Here is a 27,209-nt window from a genome sequence, read left to right on the forward strand (position 1 = left end):
GACGTATAGCCTGGGCCAACGAGATGCAGAGGTGGGGCAGATCACCCTGATGGAGTGGTCTCAGATCAAGGACCTATGCACCCTTCTGCACAGTTTCTATGAGGAATGGAGGCTTTTCTTGATAGTAACAGTATAGAAGGATATGAATAATATTACAGGTAGATAGGTGACCCAGATTAGGAGGCGGGAAATCATTTTTTTCCCTATGAAGAAAATTGTCTTGTACTCTGTGGGTTTTACCTTCCCCTGGTTCAACCCTGCAGAACAGCGGCACTAAAAATAGGCTGAACTAGATGGACATAAGGTCTTCCTTCCGCCTTATAAACTATGGTACTATGTTACTATATTACTAGAAGCAGTAGTCATGGGCGAGGGTTCAAGTCCTCAGTCTACCCTGGGATGCTACAGACACGGGGGGCAGAGACCCCAAAATGTGTTTCCAAATGTTGTGGAGAGGTTACTGCCAGTGTTATTGGAAACAGAGGCCTACATCTGCCACTGGCCCACTAATGTATGTCTTGATTTAAAAAATAAATAAATAATCGGCCTCAGCCTATGTGTTTGGTGGATCGTAACTCCCTGGTGGGGAGGGGGCAATTGATGCTGCTATACTGATCTGCTGTCTGCCTGAAACGTTGTATCTCGAGGCGCCAAGATGAGTGTCTAAGTTGGGTCTTGTCTGCAGTGTCATTGGTATGGGAGCACCAGCCCTACTCCTGTCTGTCATCCACCTCAATATTACCTTCTGTATCTGCCAACACTGTGAAAAACAACTCAGTAGAGTCACAAATTCAATAAATGTTACTACTACACGGCTGAACCGGCACATGTGCAAACAACATGCACTACTGTGGTAATGTGACTGCATTAAAATGCAGACTACCACGCCAACCCAACCACCGGCCACCAAGTCAACCGCGTCTGCTGCTTCTTCCTCCTCCTGTGATCAACACCTCAGCCCAATAGTTGGGTGTCCCTCTCAAAGTTGTCATTAATGAGGTTTCGCCAAGAATTTAGGACTACCAAGAAGCTGTCCTCTTTACACAGCATTCTTCATTAGTGGACAATAGTGGAATGCATTGTGTCTTCACTGTTTTACGAAAAGCAAAACCCCCACAGCCTGGGTTGCATGGACCATAACTCCTTGGTGTTTTCAAACCCTATGGGGAGGGGGTAATTCATGAGCTGCTGTTTATAAAGGCAGAATACACTAGAAAATGGGTCTCCAAGTGTTGTGGAGAGGTCACTGCCAGTGTTCATCTGCCACAGGCCCAATAATGCATGTCTTGATTTAAAATAAAAAAACAAACCACAGCCTATGTGTTTAGTGGACCGTAACTCCCTGGTGTTTTAAAGCCATATGGGGAGGGGGGAGTTGATGATTTTAAACAGTTTTTTGTTTGGGAAGGCAGAGAGTAAAGATGGCGGAGCCTGACAATGATTGTTGCTTTGTTCAGCAATACCCTGCAGGTTATGTGACAGAAAACACAGCTTGTTCCTCAGCTGTGGCATACCCACGTCTCCCCCCACAGGGATCTGCTGCCCATAGGTGGCAGCCATTGTTCTACCATAGCCTTCTCCCTTTCCACATCTACAATAGACTGAAGGTCATCTGGTATGTCCCGCGGCTCCTCTCTGATAAATGTAATTGAGGTAGACCTGGCTCACTCAACGTGGGGGTGCTCTGGAATAATAAGTCCAGTAATACAAAAAATATATCCGGCACACCACAATGTAATAGAGGAATCTTTGGTTTGGTTTGAAAAAAAATGTTGATTTATTGTGTATATACAGACAAGTCCGTCCAACGTTTCGATCCAGAAGGATCTTTTACAGGGACAATTGGACTAGTGAAAAACAAAAAAAGAAAAGACATACATAAAGTTAAAAACAGTATCAGTGATACACTGTTGTGATTACATGATCAGATAAATCATAATTATACAGAAAATGGCAGAAACTGCGCAAGCAGAAGCAACAAGAACACTTAAATCCATTAATTTCATAGGCACCAATGGATGAAGTATGGAAATCTCCATTAAGATATAAGTTAACAGATAAGACAATCTGTTGAGACATGAAAGAGACCATTAGAGGAGTGACCATACATGATAATAAGACACGTACCTAGAAGCATAAAAAGGATTGTCAAATCGTATCGGTACGGGTAATGATGTTCATCAAAAGTATATCAGAAGAATGCGTCAGCAGTCTATGAAAAGGTAAACAAGGAGATCAAGTTATACTTGAAAAAAAGAAGAGCAAAAAAAGGGTCTGGTTACACAGGTCAAAAGGAAAAGGGGGACATACCTACGAATTATACTCAATGATATAGTGCTAAGGGAGTGTCCATCAAGGACGTGTTGTGATGTCGTGCACAACAGGGAGGAGTCCTAAAGGGAATAAAACGAGGAAGAAAAGAGAGATGAAGGATAGTACTATGTCCCTAATTTGTATGAGACACCAAATGTCAATATTATAGAGTATAAAAGGAACAAAAAAGGAACCTGTATGTGTCAACCTACCGGGTCAGTGGTACCGTATAATGTTTAAGTAGCACAATATCGGGTGGGAGACCCAAGTATGTCGTAGAGAAGTGACTCTAATGCAGTTCTCGATGTAGCGTGATCTGTACAGGTAATGAAATGTAGAATGTAAGTAATGGAAAGATAGAGAAGGGAGAAATGAAAGTAAGTAGGTGAACATAGCAGAGAAGGAGGAATCTCACTAGTAGAAAGCATTAATTATTAGACGTAGGGTGAGTCTCTGAGGGTCACTAAGATTTAGAGAAAAAAAGGGGCAAGATATGAAACATGACTATGTACGCCAACAAAAATTACAAGTGAGAACCATCAGGGGTAGGTAATTCCATATGTACCTGTTTTATACGTATTGTTGAGTGTATGTCTATAGATTAGGGTTTTTTTGGAAAAAAGTATAGGTGCTCCCTGCAGAGAAGAGGTCCAGTTTGTCTAAGAGAAATTCCCCTATAGCGAACAGTGCAGGGTTTCTAGATTAAAGAAAAACGAACTATAATCACTATACACATGCCGCACATGGTACATATAGGTCTGTCACATAGCAGGGTCACATAAAAGAGGAATATATAGATGAGGGATATGTAATAGTGTACCTTCCAGGGAGGAGAAATGGCCGTGCTGCCAGCTGAGGTTAGGTAAAAGGAAGCCTGCAACTAGAGGTAATTGTAAATCATTCACATGGCAGCAAAAGGGTATAGAATAGTATGAATGGATTATAAGGTACCATTCATGTCATGCCTGCGTTGGTGGGATTGTGGGTCTCCAATAATGGCGTCAGCACGGTGTGTGTATCGCCGGGGACTCTTTATATGCGCCTCTGATAAATGCTGCGTCCACTTCCTGTATCGGAGTGGAACGCAGTGAGATGAGTGGAGCGCACGCCAGCGCATGCGCATAGGTCTCACAACCCGCGCATGCGCAGAGCGGGTATGGAGCTGTGTTTATTTCTGAATGTAGGAAGTGTAGCGTTAGAGAGGTGTGATTGGTGCACGTGATCGGCTGACAGGAAGAGTGAATGCAAGTGAAGGACAACAGGGGCTGTGTGGACAGTATAACGTGTGTGTGTGTGAGGCAAGGATCGTGACAACCAGATAATATAAAACATGAAAGTACAATGGGAGAGTAACGTTAGGTTAATGCAGGGATACATGAAGTGGCAGGCCACCTAGTGTTATAGTATAACGGTAGTGTGAATATGAGAAAAATATGAAAGAAAAAAATAGAAAAAAAGGGAAGGAAAAAGGAGGGAAAAAAGGAGAAGAACGCGATGTGCATAACAGAAAGATATCCAGGGAAATTATGCGATTGTGTAGTATGTGTAAAACAATATACTAATAGCTGTGCAGTGGTGGTGTATAGTGGCTATATGTGAGGGAAGAAACATGGTGGAACATATATGATAAGGAGTAGAATAAATGAAAAATACATAAAATACATATGGAAAGGTGAATAGCTCAATTGAATGAACAAAAGGGAAAAAAAGAGGGGAAAAAAAACCTAAAAAAAGGAAAATAAAAAAATATAAAAATAAAAATAAAAAATATATATAAAATATATAAAAAATATAAAAATGATAATAAAAAGTGGATACCTAATACAAACCTATTGTTACGGGGGGCTGTCTGATAATAACCGAAAGGAGTATCAGACAGTCAGGGTCCACCGTGCAAAGACTTTGCTGCAGACTATGGCAGAGTGCAATACCTCTGTTAACTCACAGAAGGATATAATAAGAAAGTAAAGCAATTCCTCCCTTACTTGGAGGGTGTGTGGAATGATCTCTGTTAATAATCACAGAGACAAAGGCAATGTGTGCGAAATGGCACCTACCTAGGTCCGCTCTTCTAGTGGTGCAAAAGAGACGAACAGCAGCGTAAGCCGCACAAAGCTCCTACCTGCGTTCGCTCCACTAGTGTGCGAGGACACGAACCACTAGATATGGCACCTGCCTAGGTCCCCTCTTCTAGTGGTGCAAAAGAGACGAACAGCAGCGTAAGCCGCACAAAGCTCCTACCTCTGTTCGCTCCCCTAGTGTGCGAGGATACGAACAACTGCCAGACGCAGTATAAGGAACGTTACCCTAGCGGCAACGTCCACCTACGAGTACAATCACAAGGCCCAGCCAGACCATGTGCCTCAGGCACCTGCCTATGTCCGCTCCCCTAAGAGGTAAGGATACGGACAGCAGCCGAAGCTGTAAGGTATAAGAACGCTACCCTGCCGGTAGCGCTCACCTAGCATAGACAGAGGAATGCCTAGAGGAACGCGCACAGAGCGTCTACTCATATGCATGAACCAAGAGGACTGAGCACCATGCGGCGTGTGTCAGGGTCTTATATAGACTCTGTGCCTCATCCTTAGATGGAGGACACCAGAGCCAATCCGCTTCCAGAACGACAGGAGTGACGTCATGCTGGCCTATCACCGAGCAAGACGTCACAAGCACATGACCAGCGACCAATCGGCATAGAAGGTGTCAGAGACATGTGACCTCGTGTCAGCGATGATGTCACCCGCACATGTGCAATGGCTCCAAGATTGGACTTAGTCTCTGGCGCTCGCACATGTGCAGTAGCAAGAAATCTGGACTTAGTCTCCAGCGCTCGCACATGTGCAGTAGCAAGAAATCTGGACTTAGTCTCCAGCGCTCGCACATGTGCAGTAGCAAGAAATCTGGACTTAGTCTCCAGCGCTCGCACATGTGCAGTAGCAAGAAATCTGGACATAGTCTCCAGTGCTCGCAGCAACCGTAACACCTATATAGTGCTGACAGGTGAAAGTGAGGTACGTGACTACTATGGTGAAAAGTGAGTCATAATGAAGTGCATTAGGGAGTTCACGTGGCTAAGGGAACCTGGAAGGTAAAAAACACAATTAGACAAGGCAACCAGACTACAAGAATTTAAAATTAAGAAAAATGAAAAATAAAAATAAAAAATAAAAAATAAAAATACAATATAAAATATAAAAGATGAAAAAGGGGGCAAAAAGGGGGGTAAAGAAACAGGACTCCTTGCATATTGAGGAGACGTAAAATGCACTCATGAGGTACAGGAGTCAAGCCTGCACCTCGTATTCCCGATTAAGGCCCTTTGGTTCTAATGTACCCAGAGTGTAAATCCAAAAAGACTCCCTTTCCTTAAGTTTCTTTATTCTGTCGCCACCTCTACGTATTGGTGGAACATGTTCAATGACTTGGAATCTGAGTTGAGCCACTGTATGGTTGTGTGTCACAAAATGATGTGGAACAGGTAATAAGGTTTGTTGACACCGTATGGTGGACTTATGTTTACTAATGCGGTCTCGGATATGTTGGGTAGTCTCCCCAACATATCCGAGACCGCAAGGACATTTAATAAGGTAGACAACATAAGACGAGTCGCATGTGAAGAAACCTCTGATGGGATAATTTCTACCTGTATGTGGATGTGTGAACATGTTACCACGAGTGAGGTTGTTGCATTGAAAACAATGTAAACATGGAAAATTTCCATCTTTTGGAGTCCCAAGGAAGGTCTGCCGTGATTCGGCTTGTGCAGACCCTATGTCGGCTCTAACGAGGTTGTCCCTCAGATTCTTAGGTCTTTTGTGACAGAATAAAGGTAAGGCTGAAAATTCAGAAATGGAGGGGTAAGCTGTTTGAAGGAGGGACCAATGTTTGGAGATTATGCCTTTAAAAAGAGGTGAGAAAGGATGATATGTTTGGACACAGGTGATACGTGGGTTATTGTCCTGACTGGATCATGGTTTCTGTACAAGATTGTGGGCAATTCTACTTGGGTAACCTCTTGATGTAAACTTGTCTCCCATTTCTTGCAGTCGGGTTTGGCGCTGCAAGGGATCGGAGACAATGCGTTCGATTCTCTTAAATTGGGAGAATGGCAATGCTTTCTTTGTATGAGAAGGGTGGCAGCTTGAAAAATGCAGAAGACTGTTCCTATCTGTCAGCTTCACGAAAAGATCTGTGCTAATTATACCATCTGGAGATAGAAGGACCATGGTATCTAAGAAATTAATTTCTTTTGAATCACTGTGGATCGTGAACGTAAGCCCTGGTCTATACGAATTGATGTCCTGGTAGAATTCATTCAGGGAGTCTAGGTTACCATGCCATACGACAAATATGTCGTCTATATATCTTTTCCACATTAAAGTGTGCTGTACCCACTGAGGATGATCATAGATGTATAGCGCCTCGAAATGCGCCATGTAAATATTGGCGTACGGTGGCGCCATATTTGATCCCATGGCTGTACCCCTTTGTTGTAAACAGAATTGATCTTCAAACAAAAAGTAATTATGGCCCAGGACCAGATGTAACAAGTCCATGCAGAAAGATTGCTGTGATTGTGTTAGTGTCTTATGTAAATCGAGAAACCAGTCCACGGCACGGATACCGTCACTGTGCTCGATACTCGTGTATAAACTGTTTACATCAAAAGTGACGAGTAGACAATCAGATGGAAGCGTGCCCAATTGTGTCACTTGCGTCAGAAAGTCAGAAGTGTCCTTTAGGTATGACGGAATTCTGGGTATAAGCGGCGTTAGAATCTTATCAATGGTAATTGCAAGTGGAGAGAGTATTGACTCTGTGGAAGCTACTATAGGTCGCCCTGGGGGAGATTGGAGATTCTTGTGAATTTTTGGTAGGATATAGAAGACCGGTGTGACGGGGTTTGGTTTAACAAGAAATTCTGCCAATTTAGTGTCAATAGTGCCAAGATGTAAATGGTAATCGACTTTGTCCTTAATTAAATTTTGGATCTGAGGTGTGGGGTCCCGGGAAATGGGTAAGTATGTGGATCTATCTCCCAATTGTCTGTGTATCTCAGCCAAATAGTAAGTCTTGTCAAGTACTACGATGGAACCTCCTTTGTCGGCCGGTTTGATTACAATTTTTTTATTATTTTTGAGATCATGAATGGCCCTGTTTTCCTCAGCTGTCGTATTGTGTTTAATTTTATATTCACCACTCTCGATACTTCTAAGTGTCTTATTAATATCATGAGTGACCAGTGAAATATAAGTTTCAACCGGGTGGTAGGTCTTAGGAGGATTGAAAGTGCTGGATAGCCTTAGATTAAGGTCACGCAAGGTAAATCCGGAGATATGACGATAAATCATGACATTCAAGTCATGTCAGGAAGCCCTCTCCTGGTGTCACTACCCCCTTCCCTTCACACAACTGGTTTAGCAACAAATCCATGGCCATGTCCTGTGATATGGAAATTAGGTGGCTTTGGGACAATGGACACAGGATGGCTCCCTGCCGTCACCCTGTAGTAGGAGCTGCTATCTAATTAGCAAGGCTCTGGAAATAGCCAGACAGAACGACTCCAGTAAAAAATGGTTCATATCTCGCAAGCCATATTTCCGATAAATATGGCAACCATAAAAATGGTGTCTCCGCATGTGGACGATGCCGGCACCCCCTTTTTATGGGAACAGGACATTGGGAAATGCCCCAGGCGTGATATCAGCCAATGGGGAACTGGCAGACAGGTCATGAGTCCCCTCGTTCTGTAGCTAAATTCATAACTGTCACAATGAGAGCATTGGCGTCTGCCTACGACGCTCCCAGGCAAAGTTATAGCCAAAATCCCCTTTGCTGGATAATTCTGATCCATGCAGGGGGAGTGGCAGTGCTTCCCTGTGAGGTCACTAAGGTAGGAGGGGACCTGGATCTGCCCAGGTTGATAACCCTACTTCGGCCATTTTCCAGCGTTCTTCTCGCTGGGGGCACGTGTAGGAAACATCTGTGGGAGTTCCTGGAAACCTGGTCTACAGCGCCCCCCTGTGGCCAGACGCAACAAGGTAACTGATTGAACTGTGTATGCCTGTTTGTAACCCATGCTTTGATTGTAACTGTACTCTGACATATGTATATTCTGTAGATTCCCTATTGTATATATTGTAGTTTCTAGTGTGCTTTAGGCGATTAAATTATATAATTAATCTTGGGCTGTTCTGTTATCTCGATCTTGAATCCCACGTCTGTGTGTTCGGCTAATAGTTACCGTGAAGCGGTTGGTGGCAGCGAGTTGTGCCAAGGATTATTGTGGGGAGGCCAGTGAGATTCGGGAAGATATTATATATTCCGCCCGCGGAGGTCGGGGGAATATATACCTTACTCTCACCGGGGACCCTTCAATAATCGGCATAAGTAGTATAGCGGCCTCCTTGCTTATTGTCGGGCAATTCCATAATTGGCCTGACTATAAGAGGGGCGCTAGAGAGCGCGTCACGTGCTCTGTCTGTCGGTCGGGAGGTATAAAGTAGGGGTGACCCCCACTTGTTACCCCCCGATTGTGACGTACTGGTAGCCAGCGCGGGGGATTTCTGAGTGACCCCCCCGGTGGTTTGTGACATATTGGTGGCAAGCGGTGGGATCGAGATAATAGTGTGTGTGAGTGTGAGACCCATACTCCCAGACACTAAAGACTGCCTGCAGCAGCTGTGGCTGCTGGGGTCTTCAGACTAGCTCAACACTAGAGTGTCAGAGTGCAGATACTGTAAGGTGTGTGGAGGCATCAGGTGTCAGTTCTGTGTCAGTGACCAAAGTCTGCAACAATGGCTGATAGCACCAGGAGCAAAGCCAAAGGAATGGCCGATGCTCAGGCCAGAGACGATGAGGAGGTTGTCCACGAGTCCTCCAGGAGCCCGACGCCAGAGAACAGCTCTGCAGAGGACATCGCACAACCTTGCACTGCTGGACAAGATGAGGAGGAGCTCGCCCAAGGTTCCTCAACGAGCCAGATGCCAGCCCTCCGCTCTGCAATGGACAGTGAAGCACCAGGCTCCGCAGCGGGCCGCAGATCACCACGTGCCATTCCACCGAGCCTGGGAGGCTCGGATAGCCTTCTTCAAATGGCTATGGCCCTTCTCCAGGCTGGAGACCGGGATACCTACGAGATACTCATGGCAGAGCGCAGGGCAGAGCGGCAGGCAGCGCGTGAAGAGCGCCAGGCAGAGCGTGACTACCAGCTGCAGCTAGCTCAGCTCCGGCCCTCATCAGCCACACGTGACCTTCAAGACACCAAACTTCCAAAGGTCCGTGTTGAGGACTTCCCAGTGCTGGAGAAGGATGGAGACTTGGACTCTTTCTTGACTGCTTTTGAGCGGACTTGCTTGCAGCACCATCTGAACAAGGACCAGTGGGCCAAATACCTGACCCCCCGTTTAAGGGGTAAGGCCCTGGATATCCTTGGGGACTTGCCTGCTGAGGCAGATCAGGGCTACGACACCATCAAGCGGGCCCTGATCCAACAGTACAACCTCACCCCGGAGTCCTACCGCAAGAAGTTCCGGACGCTGCAGAAGGGACCAAAGGACTCCTGGGCTGACCACCGGCGGGCACTTGCCCGAGCTGCCGACCACTGGACCCAAGGCCTGCAGCTTTCCACCGGACCGGAGATCCTGGACTTGTTCATCACGGAGCAACTCTTGTGGAACTGCCCTGAGGATCTCCGCCAGTTCATCCGAGACCAGAAGCCAAAGGGGTCCACGGCTACAGCTGCCCTTGCCGATGACTACACCAACAACCGGGCCCCTGAGGCCAGGAGAGCGGCCACCAGCAGCACCTGGAGAGGGGGTAAGATGAATTCTGCGACTGCCCCACCTGCCCCTAGACTGCAGGGGGTGTCCCCCTCAACTCCCCTCTCCAGGCCCGTGGCAGAACCAAGACGGTGCCACCAGTGCAACCTACCTGGACACTTCAAGGCCATGTGCCCTCAGCGTCCCAAGGCCCCGGCTCCGTCCCCGTCCCAAGGGCCGCCCAAGGTGTATTGTGTGGGTGGGGGTGGTGGTAGGTCCCTGGACAGCTTCCAACCTGTCACCGTCGGCCAGTCTGTGACCATAGGACTGCGAGACAGCGCCTCGGAGGTGACTCTGGTGCGGCCTGAGATGGTGTCCCCCCAAGACTTGATCCCTGGAAAAACCCTCGCTGTCTCCGGGATTGGAGGCATTGACCCGGCGCTGCCTGTTGCTGACATTTATGTGGACTGGGGCGCAGGGCGAGGGGTGAGGGAGGTGGGGGTAACTGATCGGATCCCTGCAAACGTGCTACTTGGGACAGATTTGGGGCAAATAACCTCCCAGTTTGGCCCCGCCCCAAAGGCTGAACCTTCAGCCAGTGCTGACGTGCCTCCGGACAATGTTAATGTGTTATCTATGAATGATGTAAGGGAGGAGGGAGTGAACTCTGATATTTCTGCTTGCACAGACACCATAGACACACACGCAGCTGCAGCTGTGACAGGGGAGGGGGTCAGAGAAAGGTGTGACAATGCCTCTACAAGTAACCAGCCTGTGAGCTGGGATCTGCTGCCCTCTGCAGGGATAAGCAGAGAGCAGGGTGCTGCAGGGGGAGGACCAGTGTGTGGGGTGGGGGCTACCACAGCAAATGTGGGGTCCCCAGAGATTTCACAGCGGGGTTCTGTTGCTGCAGGAGGGGAACAGGCAGGTGAGATTGGGGCCGGTCCAGGAGCGGAAGTGCTCCCAGGTAAGATCTCGGTGCATGGTTCCCCCACAACCGGGGTGTCAGGAAGCCAGGTAGGTCTGCCTGAACCGGCGACTTGGTCAGGAACGGAGGAGGAGCAGGCACGACCCACGGTCGCAGCGGCTGTGGCCGCTGTCACCCGCAGTGGGAGTGCTGGAAGCCAAGGGGCCTCCCGGAGGTCCGATAGCTCTTCCCCTTCTGACCAAGTGGCAGCCGAGTCAGGTGGAGGCCAGGACACAGGTCCCGGGGTACTGACTGAGGATGTGACAGTCTCGTCGATTCTGGCCACATCTAGTCAGGAGTTTCAGGCAGCGTTAGAAGCTGACGACAGCCTGAAAGCTCTAAAGGAGCAGGCGGCACAGCCTCCCTCGGACTCGGACCCGGAGCGAGTGGTCTGGGACCAAGGACGGCTGTACCGGGCCACGGTCCAGCAGGGTTCACCGGAGGCGTGGCCCAGGGACCGACAGTTGGTGGTACCCTATCCGTTCCGGACGGAGTTGTTGCGGATCGCACATGAGATTCCGATGGCCGGACACCTAGGGATCGCTAAGACCAAGGCCAGGTTAAACCAGCATTTCTACTGGCCCAAAATGGGGGCCGATGTGGCTGCCTACTGCCGTTCGTGTGAAACCTGTCAGAGAGTGGGGAAGGCGGGGCCACGCCCCAAAGCCCCACTAGTATCTCTGCCAATCATCGATGAGCCTTTCAGGAGGGTGGCTGTGGATCTGGTCGGCCCGCTGGCCATCCCCAGCAGCTCCGGGAAACGCTTCATACTGACGGTAGTGGACTATGCCACCCGGTACCCAGAAGCAGTGGCCTTGTCGTCCATTCGGGCTGACAAGGTGGCCACCGCATTGCTGGAGATTTTCTCCCGAGTGGGTTTTCCCCAGGAAATGCTCACTGACCGGGGGACCCAATTCATGTCCCAGCTGATGGAGACCCTCTGTAAGCAAGTCCAGGTGCGACATCTGGTGGCCAGCCCGTACCATCCACAGACTAATGGCCTGTGCGAGCGGTTCAATGGCACCTTAAAGCAGATGCTTAAGATGTTGGTCGACTCCCATGGGCGTGACTGGGAGCGGTATCTCCCACACCTGTTATTTGCTTACCGGGAGGTTCCACAGGCCTCAACAGGATTCTCACCGTTTGAGCTCCTGTACGGGCGACGTGTGCGGGGCCCCCTGGCTCTGGTGAAAGAGGCTTGGGAAGGGGATTTGGCCACCCCTGGAGTGTCGGTTATCGAGTATGTCATGCGCTTCCGGGACAAAATGCAGGCCTTGACGCAACTGGTACACGACAATATGGCTCAAGCCCAGGCTGATCAGAAGCGTTGGTACGACCAGAACGCTTGTGAGAGGACCTACCAAGTGGGTCAAAAGGTGTGGGTACTGGTCCCCGTACCACAGGACAAGCTTCAGGCAGCCTGGGAAGGCCCATACCTCGTGTACCAGCAGCTCAACCCTGTGACGTACCTGGTCACCCTGGACCCTGCCCGTGGAAGGCGGAAGCCCTTCCATGTGAACATGATGAAGGCACATCATGAGCGGGAGGCATGTGCGCTCCCCGTGTGCAACCTGCCCGAGGAGGGAGAAGCGGAAACCCTCTTGGATATGCTAGCCCAGGTTAGGGCAGGCGGATCCATTGAGGATGTGGAGGTTGGCCACCAGCTCTTGGAGGACCAACGGTCCCAGCTGTGGGCCACCCTACACCCCTTCCGGGGGTTGTTTACCAACCAGCCCGGAAGGACTGACTTGGCTGTCCATCACGTGGACACTGGGGATCATCCCCCGATCCGGCGTTCAGCATATCGGGTCTCCCTGGAGGTGCAGCAACACATGCGCCAGGAGATTGACGAGATGCTGGAGCTGGGGGTGATCCAGGCATCCAACAGCGCTTGGGCCTCGCCTGTAGTCCTCGTCCCTAAGAAGGACCGAACCACTCGGTTCTGCGTGGACTACAGGGGGCTCAATGCTGTCACGGTCGCCGATGCGTACCCAATGCCACGCATCGATGACCTGCTCGATCAGTTGGCCGGGGCTCAGTACCTGACCATCATGGACCTGAGCCGGGGATATTGGCAGATCCCCCTGACTCGCAAGGCCAGGGAACGCTCTGCCTTTATTACCCCATTTGGACTGTACGAGTCCACGGTGATGCCATTCGGGATGAGGAATGCCCCTGCCACTTTCCAGCGGATGGTCAACACCCTGCTCAAGGGACTTGAAGGGTACGCGGCCGCGTACCTGGATGACATTGCCGTCTTCAGTCCCACCTGGGAGGACCACCTAGAGCATCTAGCACAGGTGCTCAGGCGGATCCACCGGGCAGGTTTGACCATCAAGCCGGGAAAGTGTCAGCTGGCCATGAGCGAGGTCCAGTACCTCGGTCACCGGGTAGGTGGGGGAACGCTGAAGCCCGAGCCTGAGAAAGTGGAGGCCATCGCATCCTGGCCCACCCCCAGGACCAAGAAGCAGGTAATGTCCTTCTTGGGGACCGCTGGGTACTATAGGAGGTTTGTTCCATGCTATAGTAGCCTGGCAAAGCCCTTGACGGACCTCACCAAGAAGAAGCTGCCCTCTGCAGTCGATTGGACAATGGACTGCGAGACAGCCTTCCGGGCCCTAAAGGACGCCCTGTCCAGCCCGCCCGTGCTACAGGCAGCCGACTTCACGCGGCCGTTTGTAGTACAGACCGACGCCAGTGACTTCGGCCTCGGTGCGGTGCTCAGCCAGGTGGACTCTGCGAGCCAAGAGCACCCAGTCTTGTACCTGAGCAGGAAGCTGTTACCAAGGGAAGTTGCCTATTCCACGATGGAGAAGGAGTGCCTGGCCATAGTGTGGGCCCTGCAGCGTCTGCAACCCTATCTATACGGGCGCCACTTCATCGTGGAGACGGACCACAATCCCCTCAGCTGGTTGCACACCGTCTCTGGGACGAATGGGCGATTGTTGCGATGGAGCCTTGCGCTCCAGCAATACAACTTCACCATTCGCCACAAAAGGGGCCGTGACCACGGTAACGCAGACGGGCTGTCCCGACAAGGAGAGGTCGCGGACGGGCGCACGGGGGAACACCGGAGTGTGCTGCCCCCTAGCGCCCTCAAAAGGGGGGAGGTGTGAGGTAAATCCGGAGATATGACGATAAATCATGACATTCAAGTCATGTCAGGAAGCCCTCTCCTGGTGTCACTACCCCCTTCCCTTCACACAACTGGTTTAGCAACAAATCCATGGCCATGTCCTGTGATATGGAAATTAGGTGGCTTTGGGACAATGGACACAGGATGGCTCCCTGCCGTCACCCTGTAGTAGGAGCTGCTATCTAATTAGCAAGGCTCTGGAAATAGCCAGACAGAACGACTCCAGTAAAAAATGGTTCATATCTCGCAAGCCATATTTCCGATAAATATGGCAACCATAAAAATGGTGTCTCCGCATGTGGACGATGCCGGCACCCCCTTTTTATGGGAACAGGACATTGGGAAATGCCCCAGGCGTGATATCAGCCAATGGGGAACTGGCAGACAGGTCATGAGTCCCCTCGTTCTGTAGCTAAATTCATAACTGTCACAATGAGAGCATTGGCGTCTGCCTACGACGCTCCCAGGCAAAGTTATAGCCAAAATCCCCTTTGCTGGATAATTCTGATCCATGCAGGGGGAGTGGCAGTGCTTCCCTGTGAGGTCACTAAGGTAGGAGGGGACCTGGATCTGCCCAGGTTGATAACCCTACTTCGGCCATTTTCCAGCGTTCTTCTCGCTGGGGGCACGTGTAGGAAACATCTGTGGGAGTTCCTGGAAACCTGGTCTACAGCGCCCCCCTGTGGCCAGACGCAACAAGGTAACTGATTGAACTGTGTATGCCTGTTTGTAACCCATGCTTTGATTGTAACTGTACTCTGACATATGTATATTCTGTAGATTCCCTATTGTATATATTGTAGTTTCTAGTGTGCTTTAGGCGATTAAATTATATAATTAATCTTGGGCTGTTCTGTTATCTCGATCTTGAATCCCACGTCTGTGTGTTCGGCTAATAGTTACCGTGAAGCGGTTGGTGGCAGCGAGTTGTGCCAAGGATTATTGTGGGGAGGCCAGTGAGATTCGGGAAGATATTATATATTCCGCCCGCGGAGGTCGGGGGAATATATACCTTACTCTCACCGGGGACCCTTCAACAATCGGCATAAGTAGTATAGCGGCCTCCTTGCTTATTGTCGGGCAATTCCATAATTGGCCTGACTATAAGAGGGGCGCTAGAGAGCGCGTCACGTGCTCTGTCTGTCGGTCGGGAGGTATAAAGTAGGGGTGACCCCCACTTGTTACCCCCCGATTGTGACGTACTGGTAGCCAGCGCGGGGGATTTCTGAGTGACCCCCCCGGTGGTTTGTGACAGGTAAGTATGTGGATCTATCTCCCAATTGTCTGTGTATCTCAGCCAAATAGTAAGTCTTGTCAAGTACTACGATGGAACCTCCTTTGTCGGCCGGTTTGATTACAATTTTTTTATTATTTTTGAGATCATGAATGGCCCTGTTTTCCTCAGCTGTCGTATTGTGTTTAATTTTATATTCACCACTCTCGATACTTCTAAGTGTCTTATTAATATCATGAGTGACCAGTGAAATATAAGTTTCAACCGGGTGGTAGGTCTTAGGAGGATTGAAAGTGCTGGATAGCCTTAGATTAAGGTCACGCAAGGATAGGGTGCCAGAGTTGTCATCCTCTCTGGTGCGTGAGCTAGAGTCATCCTGGGCTGAGAAATGGGCCTTGAGTCTCAATGTTCTGAAAAAACGTCTCATCTCTTGATCTAACTGAAATGGGTTAAAGGCTGGAGTAGGACAGAACGACAAGCCTTTCTGTAGAATTTGGGATTCTAAGTGTGTCAAATTGTGGGACGAAATATTATAAACTAAATTGGTCCTACCTGGGATCTCGTTTGTATGCGATAGGATGGGTTGGGCCTTCCTCTTACTCCTCCTTGTCTTCCGCCTGGATGTTGCCGTGTATCTAAAAAACGAGAAGAGTTGGAAGAATAGGACTCGCTATCAGAGCTAGATGAAGCTGAATATCTGTTGTAATTGGGGCGACGCGTGGAATTAAAGTCCATAAAGCGCCAGCGGTAAACTCGATGTCTGGCGTAGTCTTCTTGATCTCTTATAAACTTCAGTCTTTTCCTGTCCTGCAGAGTCTTCTGGAATCCTGCAATTGTTTCCTTCGTCTTCAATTTCAGCTTATCCCATTCTGTGGTAGACAGGGTATTGGAAAGTTGATCTTCTATGGAGTGAATTTTGGGTGTCAGCTCGGTGATTTCTTTTTGAAGATATTCAATGGTGAGAACAATAATGTCCATTGAACATTTATTTAAAATACTTTCGTATTTTGTGCAGTACTCTGGGTTATCTGAAAAAACCGTAGGGCGTAATTGAACTCGTAGGCCTCTGGGAATTCTTTGGGCTTTGTGGTATTCTGCAAGGGTTCCGCAATGTAGCTCTAGGGCTGTTTGTTTTCTCAGCTCTTTTTCATAGTCCCGACTGCGCAATTCCTCTGATGGTACTGTTAAAAAGGAGACTGGTACTGTTACCCTGGAGAGGATGTTGGTCACTTGATCTTGATCATAGGAGAAGGTCGGGAGAGACATTCGTACAAAAAGTTATATATGGAGTACAGGAGCTCAGGAAAAAAATAATCAATGTAATTGAGGTAGACCTGGCTCACTCAACGTGGGGGTGCTCTGGAATAATAAGTCCAGTAATACAAAAAATATATCCGGCACACCACAATGTAATAGAGGAATCTTTGGTTTGGTTTGAAAAAAATGTTGATTTATTGTGTATATACAGACAAGTCCGTCCAACGTTTCGATCCAGAAGGATCTTTTACAGGGACAATTGGACTAGTGAAAAACAAAAAAAGAAAAGACATACATAAAGTTAAAAACAGTATCAGTGATACACTGTTGTGATTACATGATCAAATAAATCATAATTATACAGAAAATGGCAGAAACTGCGCAAGCAGAAGCAACAAGAACACTTAAATCCATTAATTTCATAGGCACCAATGGATGAAGTATGGAAATCTCCATTAAGATATAAGTTAAATGACAATCTGTTGAGACATGAAAGAGACCATTAGAGGAGTGACCATACATGATAATAAGACACGTACCTAGAAGCATAAAAAGGATTGTCAAATCGTATCGGTACGGGTAATGATGTTCATCAAAAGTATATCAGAAGAATGCGTCAGCAGTCTATGAAAAGGTAAACAAGGAGATCAAGTTAGTATCACTGATACTGTTTTTAACTTTATGTATGTCTTTTCTTTTTTTGTTTTTCACTAGTCCAATTGTCCCTGTAAAACATCCTTCTGGATCGAAACGTTGGACGGACTTGTCTGTATATACACAATAAATCAACATTTTTTTCAAACCAAACCAAAGATTCCTCTCCTACATTGTGGTATGCCTCTCTGATAAATGGCCGGCTCCACTCAACAAGGAGCTGGAGAAGGCCATGACCGAGGGTGGAAACCTAGTGGTGGCACCACGGCTGGGCAACATGTCTGTGCAACATGACAGATGCACTGCATGGATCCACCTGGCTGTCCAGCAATTTCTAGAGCAGGATTATGTGCTAGATGCGCTACTGCAGAAGGCATGGGGGGTATGGGATCGGTTTTTAAAATTAAAATGCCGGCCCCCAGCCCTTGCATGGACCATAACTCCCTGCTGTTTTAAAACCCTCTGGGGACAACTGATGTTACTATACCGCTATGTCTGTGGCAGGATTATGAATGTCCAGACTACTACATAGGTCTCTGGGTTGTGTCTTGTCTGTTCTGGCTGGGGTATGGGAGCAGCAGCCCTACGCCTGTCACTCATCCACCTCTATATTTCTTCTGTCTATAGCTTAGGATTAGAAGCTAATGGCGAGGCCAAAACAGTGGAGCTGCACTATAAAATGTATTGTTTTGGAAGCCTTTCAACCCCTTAAAGGTGTTTTCTGCACCTTATGTTTGTGATAATAGCTGGGTAATATTAAAATATGCACTGTTTTCATAATGAATTCTGGCCCAGACCAATCTAAAGAGACATTTTTCTCACTTATTGAGACTCCGAAAAATATTTTTTCTCCTTGTGTATTCCCACTTATTTCGGGGTTTTCTTCTGTCAGTAGATTACATGGCAAAAAATACCTTTAAGCATTATTTTTGGGTCCAATGCTACTTGCTCCTGCTACAAAGCGGCAATATTCTACTACTTGGCTGCTGATTATCCTGATTGTAGCGTTACTGCGCTTTTGTCATTTTATATGTTATTTCAGGGTTAACTCTATGACTAATAATTGATCACTGAATGCCACGTCTTGTGATCTGTGATCAGTATTGATAGGTATTTGCTCCATTCACACTGGGGTCTCACTATCACACTCACACTGGGGTCTCACTATCACACACTGGGGTCTCACTATCACACTCACACTGGAGTCTCACTATCACACTCACACTGGAGTCTCACTATCACAATCACACTGGGGTCTCACTATCACAATCACACTGGGGTCTCACTATCACAATCACACTGGGGTCTCACTATCACACACTGGGGTCTCACTATCACACTCACACTGGAGTCTCACTATCACACTCACACTGGGGTCTCACTATCACACTCACAATGGGGTCTCACTATCACACTCACACTGGGGTCTCACTATCACACTCACACTGGGGTCTCACTATCACACTCACACTGGGGTCTCACTATCACACTCACACTGGGGTCTCACTATCACAATCACACTGGAGTCTCACTATCACACTCAAACTGGGGTCTCACTATCACAATCACACTGGGATCTCAGTATCACACTCACACTGGGGTCTCACTATCACAGTCACACTGGGGTCTCACTATCACACTCACACTGGAGTCTCACTATCACACTCACACTGGGGTCTCACTATCACACTCACAATGGGGTCTCACTATCACACTCACACTGGGGTCTCACTATCACACTCACACTGGGGTCTCACTATCACACTAACACTGGGGTCTCACTATCACAATCACACTGGAGTCTCACTATCACACTCAAACTGGGGTCTCACTATCACAATCACACTGGGATCTCAGTATCACACTCACACTGGGGTCTCACTATCACAATCACACTGGGGTCTCACTATCACACTCAAACTGGGGTCTCACTATCACAATCACACTGGGGTCTCAGTATCACAATCACACTGGGGTCTCACTATCACAATCACACTGGGGTCTCACTATCACAATCACACTGGGGTCTCACTATCACAATCACACTGGGGTCTCACTATCACAATCACACTGGAGTCTCACTATCACACTCAAACTGGGGTCTCACTATCACAATCACACTGGGATCTCAGTATCACACTCACACTGGGGTCTCACTATCACAATCACACTGGGGTCTCACTATCACACTCAAACTGGGGTCTCACTATCACATTCACACTGGGGTCTCACTATTGCAATCACACTGGGGTCTCACTATCACAATCACACTGGGGTCTCACTATCACAATCACACTGGGGTCTCACTATCGCAATCACACTGGGGTCTCACTATCACAATCACACTGGGGTCTCACTATCACAATCACACTGGGGTCTCACTATAACAATCACACTAGATTCTCAGTATCACAATCACACTGGGGTCTCACTATCACAATCACACTGGGGTCTCACTATCACAATCACACTGGGGTCTCACTATCACAATCACACTGGGGTCTCACTATCACAATCACACTGGGGTCTCACTATCACAATCACACTGGGGTCTCACTATCACAATCACACTGGGGTCTCACTATCACACTGGGGTCTCACTATCACACTGGGGTCTCACTATCACACTGGGGTCTCACTATCACACTGGGGTCTCACTATCACACTCACACTGGGGTCTCACTATCACACTCACACTGGGGTCTCACTATCACACTCACACTGGGGTCTCAGTATCACAATCACACTGGGGTCTCAGTATCACTATCACACTGGGGTCTCACTATCACTATCACACTGGGGTCTCACTATCACACTGGGGTCTCACTATCACACTCACACTGGGGTCTCACTATCACACTCACACTGGGGTCTCACTATCACACTCACACTGGGGTCTCACTATCACACTCACACTGGGGTCTCAGTATCACAATCACACTGGGGTCTCAGTATCACAATCACACTGGGGTCTCAGTATCACAATCACACTGGGGTCTCAGTATCACAATCACACTGGGGTCTCACTATCACACTCACAATGGGGTCTCACTATCACACTCACACTGGGGTCTCACTATCACACTCACACTGGGGTCTCACTATCACACTCACACTGGGGTCTCACTATCACACTCACACTGGGGTCTCACTATCACAATCACACTGGGGTCTCACTATCACAATCACACTGGAGTCTCACTATCACACTCAAACTGGGGTCTCACTATCACAATCACACTGGGATCTCAGTATCACACTCACACTGGGGTCTCACTATCACAATCACACTGGGGTCTCACTATCACACTCACACTGGAGTCTCACTATCACACTCACACTGGGGTCTCACTATCACACTCACAATGGGGTCTCACTATCACACTCACAATGGGGTCTCACTATCACACTCACACTGGGGTCTCACTATCACACTCACACTGGGGTCTCACTATCACACTCACACTGGGGTCTCACTATCACACTCACACTGGGGTCTCACTATCACAATCACACTGGAGTCTCACTATCACACTCAAACTGGGGTCTCACTATCACAATCACACTGGGATCTCAGTATCACACTCACACTGGGGTCTCACTATCACAATCACACTGGGGTCTCACTATCACACTCAAACTGGGGTCTCACTATCACAATCACACTGGGGTCTCACTATCACAATCACACTGGGGTCTCACTATCACAATCACACTGGGGTCTCACTATCACAATCACACTGGGGTCTCAGTATCACAATCACACTGGGGTCTCAGTATCACAATCACACTGGGGTCTCACTATCACAATCACACTGGGGTCTCACTATCACAATCACACTGGGGTCTCACTATCACAATCACACTGGGGTCTCACTATCACAATCAAACTGGGGTCTCACTATCACATTCACACTGGGGTCTCACTATCACATTCACACTGGGGTCTCACTATTGCAATCACACTGGGGTCTCACTATCACAATCACACTGGGGTCTCACTATCGCAATCACACTGGGGTCTCACTATTGCAATCACACTGGGGTCTCACTATCACAATCACACTGGGGTCTCAATATCACAATCACACTGGGGTCTCACTATAACAATCACACTAGATTCTCAGTATCACAATCACACTGGGGTCTCACTATCACAATCACACTGGGGTCTCACTATCACAATCACACTGGGGTCTCACTATCACAATCACACTGGGGTCTCACTATCACAATCACACTGGGGTCTCACTATCACACTGGGGTATCACTATCACACTGGGGTCTCACTATCACACTCACACTGGGGTCTCACTATCACACTCACACTGGGGTCTCACTATCACACTCAAACTGGGGTCTCACTATCACATTCACACTGGGGTCTCACTATTGCAATCACACTGGGGTCTCACTATCACAATCACACTGGGGTCTCACTATCACACTCACACTGGGGTCTCGCTATCACAATCACACTGGGGTCTCGCTATCACAATCACACTGGGGTCTCACTATCACACTGGGGTCTCGCTATCACATTCACACTGGGGTCACGCTATCACAATCACACTGGAGTCTCGCTATCACATTCACACTGGAGTCTCACTATCACATTCACACTGGAGTCTCGCTATCACAATCACACTGGGGTCTCACTATCACACTGGGGTCTCACTATCACAATCACACTGGGGTCTCACTATCACAATCACACTGGGGTCTCACTATCACACTGGGGTCTCACTATCACAATCTCACTGGGGTCTCACTATCACATTCACACTGGAGTCTCACTATCACATTCACACTGGAGTCTCACTATCACACTGGGGTCTCACTATCACAATCTCACTGGGGTCTCACTATCACACTCACACTGGAGTCTCACTATCACATTCACACTGGAGTCTCGCTATCACAATCACACTGGGGTCTCGCTATCACACTGGGGTCTCACTATCACAATCACACTGGGGTCTCACTATCACAATCACACTGGGGTCTCACTATCACACTGGGGTCTCACTATCACAATCTCACTGGGGTCTCACTATCACAATCTCACTGGGGTCTCACTATCACAATCACACTGGGGTCTCACTATCACAATCACACTGGGGTCTCACTATCACATTCACACTGAGGTGTCACTATCGCATTCACACTGGGGTCTCACTATCACAATCACACTGGGGTCTCACTATCACAATCACACTGGGGTCTCACTATCACAATCACACTGGAGTCTCACTATCACACTCAAACTGGGGTCTCACTATCACAATCACACTGGGATCTCAGTATCACACTCACACTGGGGTCTCACTATCACAATCACACTGGGGTCTCACTATCACACTCACACTGGAGTCTCACTATCACACTCACACTGGGGTCTCACTATCACACTCACAATGGGGTCTCACTATCACACTCACAATGGGGTCTCACTATCACACTCACACTGGGGTCTCACTATCACACTCACACTGGGGTCTCACTATCACACTCACACTGGGGTCTCACTATCACACTCACACTGGGGTCTCACTATCACACTCACACTGGAGTCTCACTATCACACTCAAACTGGGGTCTCACTATCACAATCACACTGGGATCTCAGTATCACACTCACACTGGGGTCTCACTATCACAATCACACTGGGGTCTCACTATCACACTCAAACTGGGGTCTCACTATCACAATCACACTGGGGTCTCACTATCACAATCACACTGGGGTCTCACTATCACAATCACACTGGGGTCTCACTATCACAATCACACTGGGGTCTCAGTATCACAATCACACTGGGGTCTCAGTATCACAATCACACTGGGGTCTCACTATCACAATCACACTGGGGTCTCACTATCACAATCACACTGGGGTCTCACTATCACAATCACACTGGGGTCTCACTATCACAATCAAACTGGGGTCTCACTATCACATTCACACTGGGGTCTCACTATCACATTCACACTGGGGTCTCACTATTGCAATCACACTGGGGTCTCACTATCACAATCACACTGGGGTCTCACTATCGCAATCACACTGGGGTCTCACTATTGCAATCACACTGGGGTCTCACTATCACAATCACACTGGGGTCTCAATATCACAATCACACTGGGGTCTCACTATAACAATCACACTAGATTCTCAGTATCACAATCACACTGGGGTCTCACTATCACAATCACACTGGGGTCTCACTATCACAATCACACTGGGGTCTCACTATCACAATCACACTGGGGTCTCACTATCACAATCACACTGGGGTCTCACTATCACACTGGGGTATCACTATCACACTGGGGTCTCACTATCACACTCACACTGGGGTCTCACTATCACACTCACACTGGGGTCTCACTATCACACTCAAACTGGGGTCTCACTATCACATTCACACTGGGGTCTCACTATTGCAATCACACTGGGGTCTCACTATCACAATCACACTGGGGTCTCACTATCACACTCACACTGGGGTCTCGCTATCACAATCACACTGGGGTCTCGCTATCACAATCACACTGGGGTCTCACTATCACACTGGGGTCTCGCTATCACATTCACACTGGGGTCACGCTATCACAATCACACTGGAGTCTCGCTATCACATTCACACTGGAGTCTCACTATCACATTCACACTGGAGTCTCGCTATCACAATCACACTGGGGTCTCACTATCACACTGGGGTCTCACTATCACAATCACACTGGGGTCTCACTATCACAATCACACTGGGGTCTCACTATCACACTGGGGTCTCACTATCACAATCTCACTGGGGTCTCACTATCACATTCACACTGGAGTCTCACTATCACATTCACACTGGAGTCTCACTATCACACTGGGGTCTCACTATCACAATCTCACTGGGGTCTCACTATCACACTCACACTGGAGTCTCACTATCACATTCACACTGGAGTCTCGCTATCACAATCACACTGGGGTCTCGCTATCACACTGGGGTCTCACTATCACAATCACACTGGGGTCTCACTATCACAATCACACTGGGGTCTCACTATCACACTGGGGTCTCACTATCACAATCTCACTGGGGTCTCACTATCACAATCTCACTGGGGTCTCACTATCACAATCACACTGGGGTCTCACTATCACAATCACACTGGGGTCTCACTATCACATTCACACTGAGGTGTCACTATCGCATTCACACTGGGGTCTCACTATCACAATCACACTGGGGTCTCACTATCACAATCACACTGGGGTCTCACTATCACATTCACACTGGGGTCTCACTATCACAATCACACTGGAGTCTCAGTATCACATTCACACTGGGGTCTCACTATCACAATCACACTGGGGTCTCACTATCACAATCACACTGGAGTCTCAGTATCACATTCACACTGGGGTCTCACTATCACAATCACACTGGGGTCTCGCTATCACACTGGGGTCTCACTATCACAATCACACTGGGGTCTCACTATCACAATCACACTGGGGTCTCACTATCACACTGGGGTCTCACTATCACACTCACACTGGGGTCTCACTATCACACTCACACTGGGGTCTCACTATCACACTCACACTGGGGTCTCACTATCACACTCACACAGGGGTCTCACTATCACACTCACACTGGGGTCTCACTATCACACTCACACTGGGGTCTCACTATCACACTCACACTGGGGTCTCACTATCACACTCACACTGGGGTCTCACTATCACACTCACACTGGGGTCTCACTATCACATTCACACTGGGGTCTCACTATCACATTCACACTGGGGTCTCACTATCACATTCACACTGGGGTCTCACTATCACAATCACACTGGGGTCTCACTATCACAATCACACTGGGGTCTCACTATCACAATCACACTGGGGTCTCACTATCACAATCACACTGGGGTCTCACTATCACAATCACACTGGGGTCTCACTATCACAATCACACTGGGGTCTCACTATCACATTCACACTGGGGTCTCACTATCACATTCACACTGGGGTCTCACTATCACAATCACACTGGGGTCTCACTATCACAATCACACTGGGGTCTCTGTTACGAGGGGGACCCGGGGAAGCGTGCCAAGATGGGAAATGGACAGCTTCCGCTGGTCAAGGTCCACTTTGCGATGTAAGGGACCGCTGCTATGGTCAGGAAAGAGTGAGCGGGTTGCTACTAGTGATCATCTGGAATGTCACAGACGATCTATGTACACCGGTCCGCCCTAACCCTTGAAGGTTGTATGGCTCGGGGCTTCTCGATCGGTGTACCTGTTGCACGGGGACGCACAGAGGTGCCTACGCACGTGTGCCAGCGGGAGTCACAGGATATGGCACGAGGGTAGCACAGAGGTGCCCACGCACATGTGCTTTCAATAACCAGGTGAGTCCGGTGGAGACTCGAGGAGCTCACCTGGGACAGGAACACGGCCTGTTGAAGGAGATACTGCCGGAGCAGCAAGGGCAAAGCCCACAAAAGTCAATGACATCTGTACAGTGGCATGGCAGCACGCTGCCAGACATCCAAACATAGAAGGACAGTCGCACACCGCCATGAAGGCAAGGGGAGCTTTTAAGGAGGCGTAGCTCCACCCAAGGGCGGGCGCGAGATGGGCGTGACCCAATCAGGATTCGTGACGTCTTGGCCCGGCCAGTCAGGATTCAGCATTTCACCAGCCTCGTTATCGGGCCGTGTGATATCTGTGAGCGAATCAGAAGACGTCACATGGGGCACATGCTCATCTTCCTGCCTCTGGGTCATAAAGGCGGGATCTTCGGTTTCACAATGTGCAGAGATAAGGGAAGTCTTGCTGCTTCCCTGACCATCAATCCTTTGCACACTGCGCAATCTCCCAGACCCTCCGCGATGCTGAGCAGGAGGGCTCGTGGCAGGCAAGGCATGGGAGACAGCTCCATTCCTTGCCAGAGGAGAACCACTAGGTGTCACCCTTCTGCTGCGTCTCTGAGGAGGCAACTCCTGCAGACTGCGCTGTCTCCCAGACCTTTGGTGCTGCTGAGCAGGAGGGCTCGTGGCAGACAAGGAATGGGGGACCACCTCATTCCTTGCAACAGGAGAGCCACGAGGTGTAACAGGTCTCACTATCACATTCACACTGGGGTCTCACTATCACAATCACACTGGGGTCTCACTATCACACTCACACTGGGGTCTCACTATCACACTCACACTGGGGTCTCAGTATCACAATAACAGTGGGGTCTCACTATCACATTCACACTGGGGTCTCACTATCACACTCACACTGGGGTCTCAGTATCACACTCACACTGGGGTCTCAGTATCACAATCACAGTGGGGTCTCACTATCACATTCACACTGGGGTCTCACTATCACAATCATACTGGGGTCTCACTATCACACTGGGGTCTCAGTATCACAATCACCCTGGGGTCTCAGTATCACAATCACCCTGGGGTCTCACTATCACAATCACACTGGGGTCTCAGTATCACAATCACACTGGGGTCTCACTATCACAATCACACTGGGGTCTGACTATCACAATCACACTGGGGTCTCACTATCACTTTCACACTGGGGTCTCACTATCACATTCACACTGGGGTCTCACTATCACACTCACACTGGGGTCTCACTATTACAATCACACTGGGGTCTCACTATCACTATCACACTGGGGTCTCACTATCACACTCACACTGGGGTCTCACTATCACAATCACACTGGGGTCTGACTATCACAATCACACTGGGGTCTCACTATCACACTCACACTGGGGTCTCACTATCACACTCACACTGCGGTCTCACTATCACAATCTCACTGGGGTCTCACTATCACATTCACACTGGAGTCTCACTATCAC

At 48.7% G+C, this 27,209-nt stretch overlaps 2 long non-coding RNA genes across 2 annotated transcripts in view; both read right to left on the reverse strand.

Moving 5' to 3' along the window:
• Positions 1-1,842: 1,842 nt before the first annotated feature.
• On the reverse strand, positions 1,843-16,039 carry LOC142269290 (uncharacterized). Its single transcript, XR_012734807.1, has 3 exons — positions 15,963-16,039; positions 2,311-2,393; positions 1,843-2,212 (listed from the first exon to the last, which is right to left on the reverse strand). It is a non-coding gene; the product is annotated as an uncharacterized LOC142269290 (long non-coding RNA).
• A 42-nt stretch (positions 16,040-16,081) lies between these two features.
• LOC142269289 (uncharacterized) overlaps positions 16,082-27,209 on the reverse strand; it is a 67,176-nt gene continuing 56,048 nt past the window's right edge. Inside the window, exons 3-4 of the long non-coding RNA XR_012734804.1 lie at positions 17,207-17,291; positions 16,082-16,931 (exon numbers count right to left, since the gene is read on the reverse strand). This is a non-coding gene — a long non-coding RNA (uncharacterized LOC142269289). The remainder of the gene's footprint in view (positions 16,932-17,206; positions 17,292-27,209) is intronic.

This window comes from Anomaloglossus baeobatrachus, unplaced genomic scaffold, assembly GCF_048569485.1.
Source record: "Anomaloglossus baeobatrachus isolate aAnoBae1 unplaced genomic scaffold, aAnoBae1.hap1 Scaffold_317, whole genome shotgun sequence".
Taxonomy (NCBI): Eukaryota; Metazoa; Chordata; class Amphibia; order Anura; family Aromobatidae; genus Anomaloglossus; species Anomaloglossus baeobatrachus.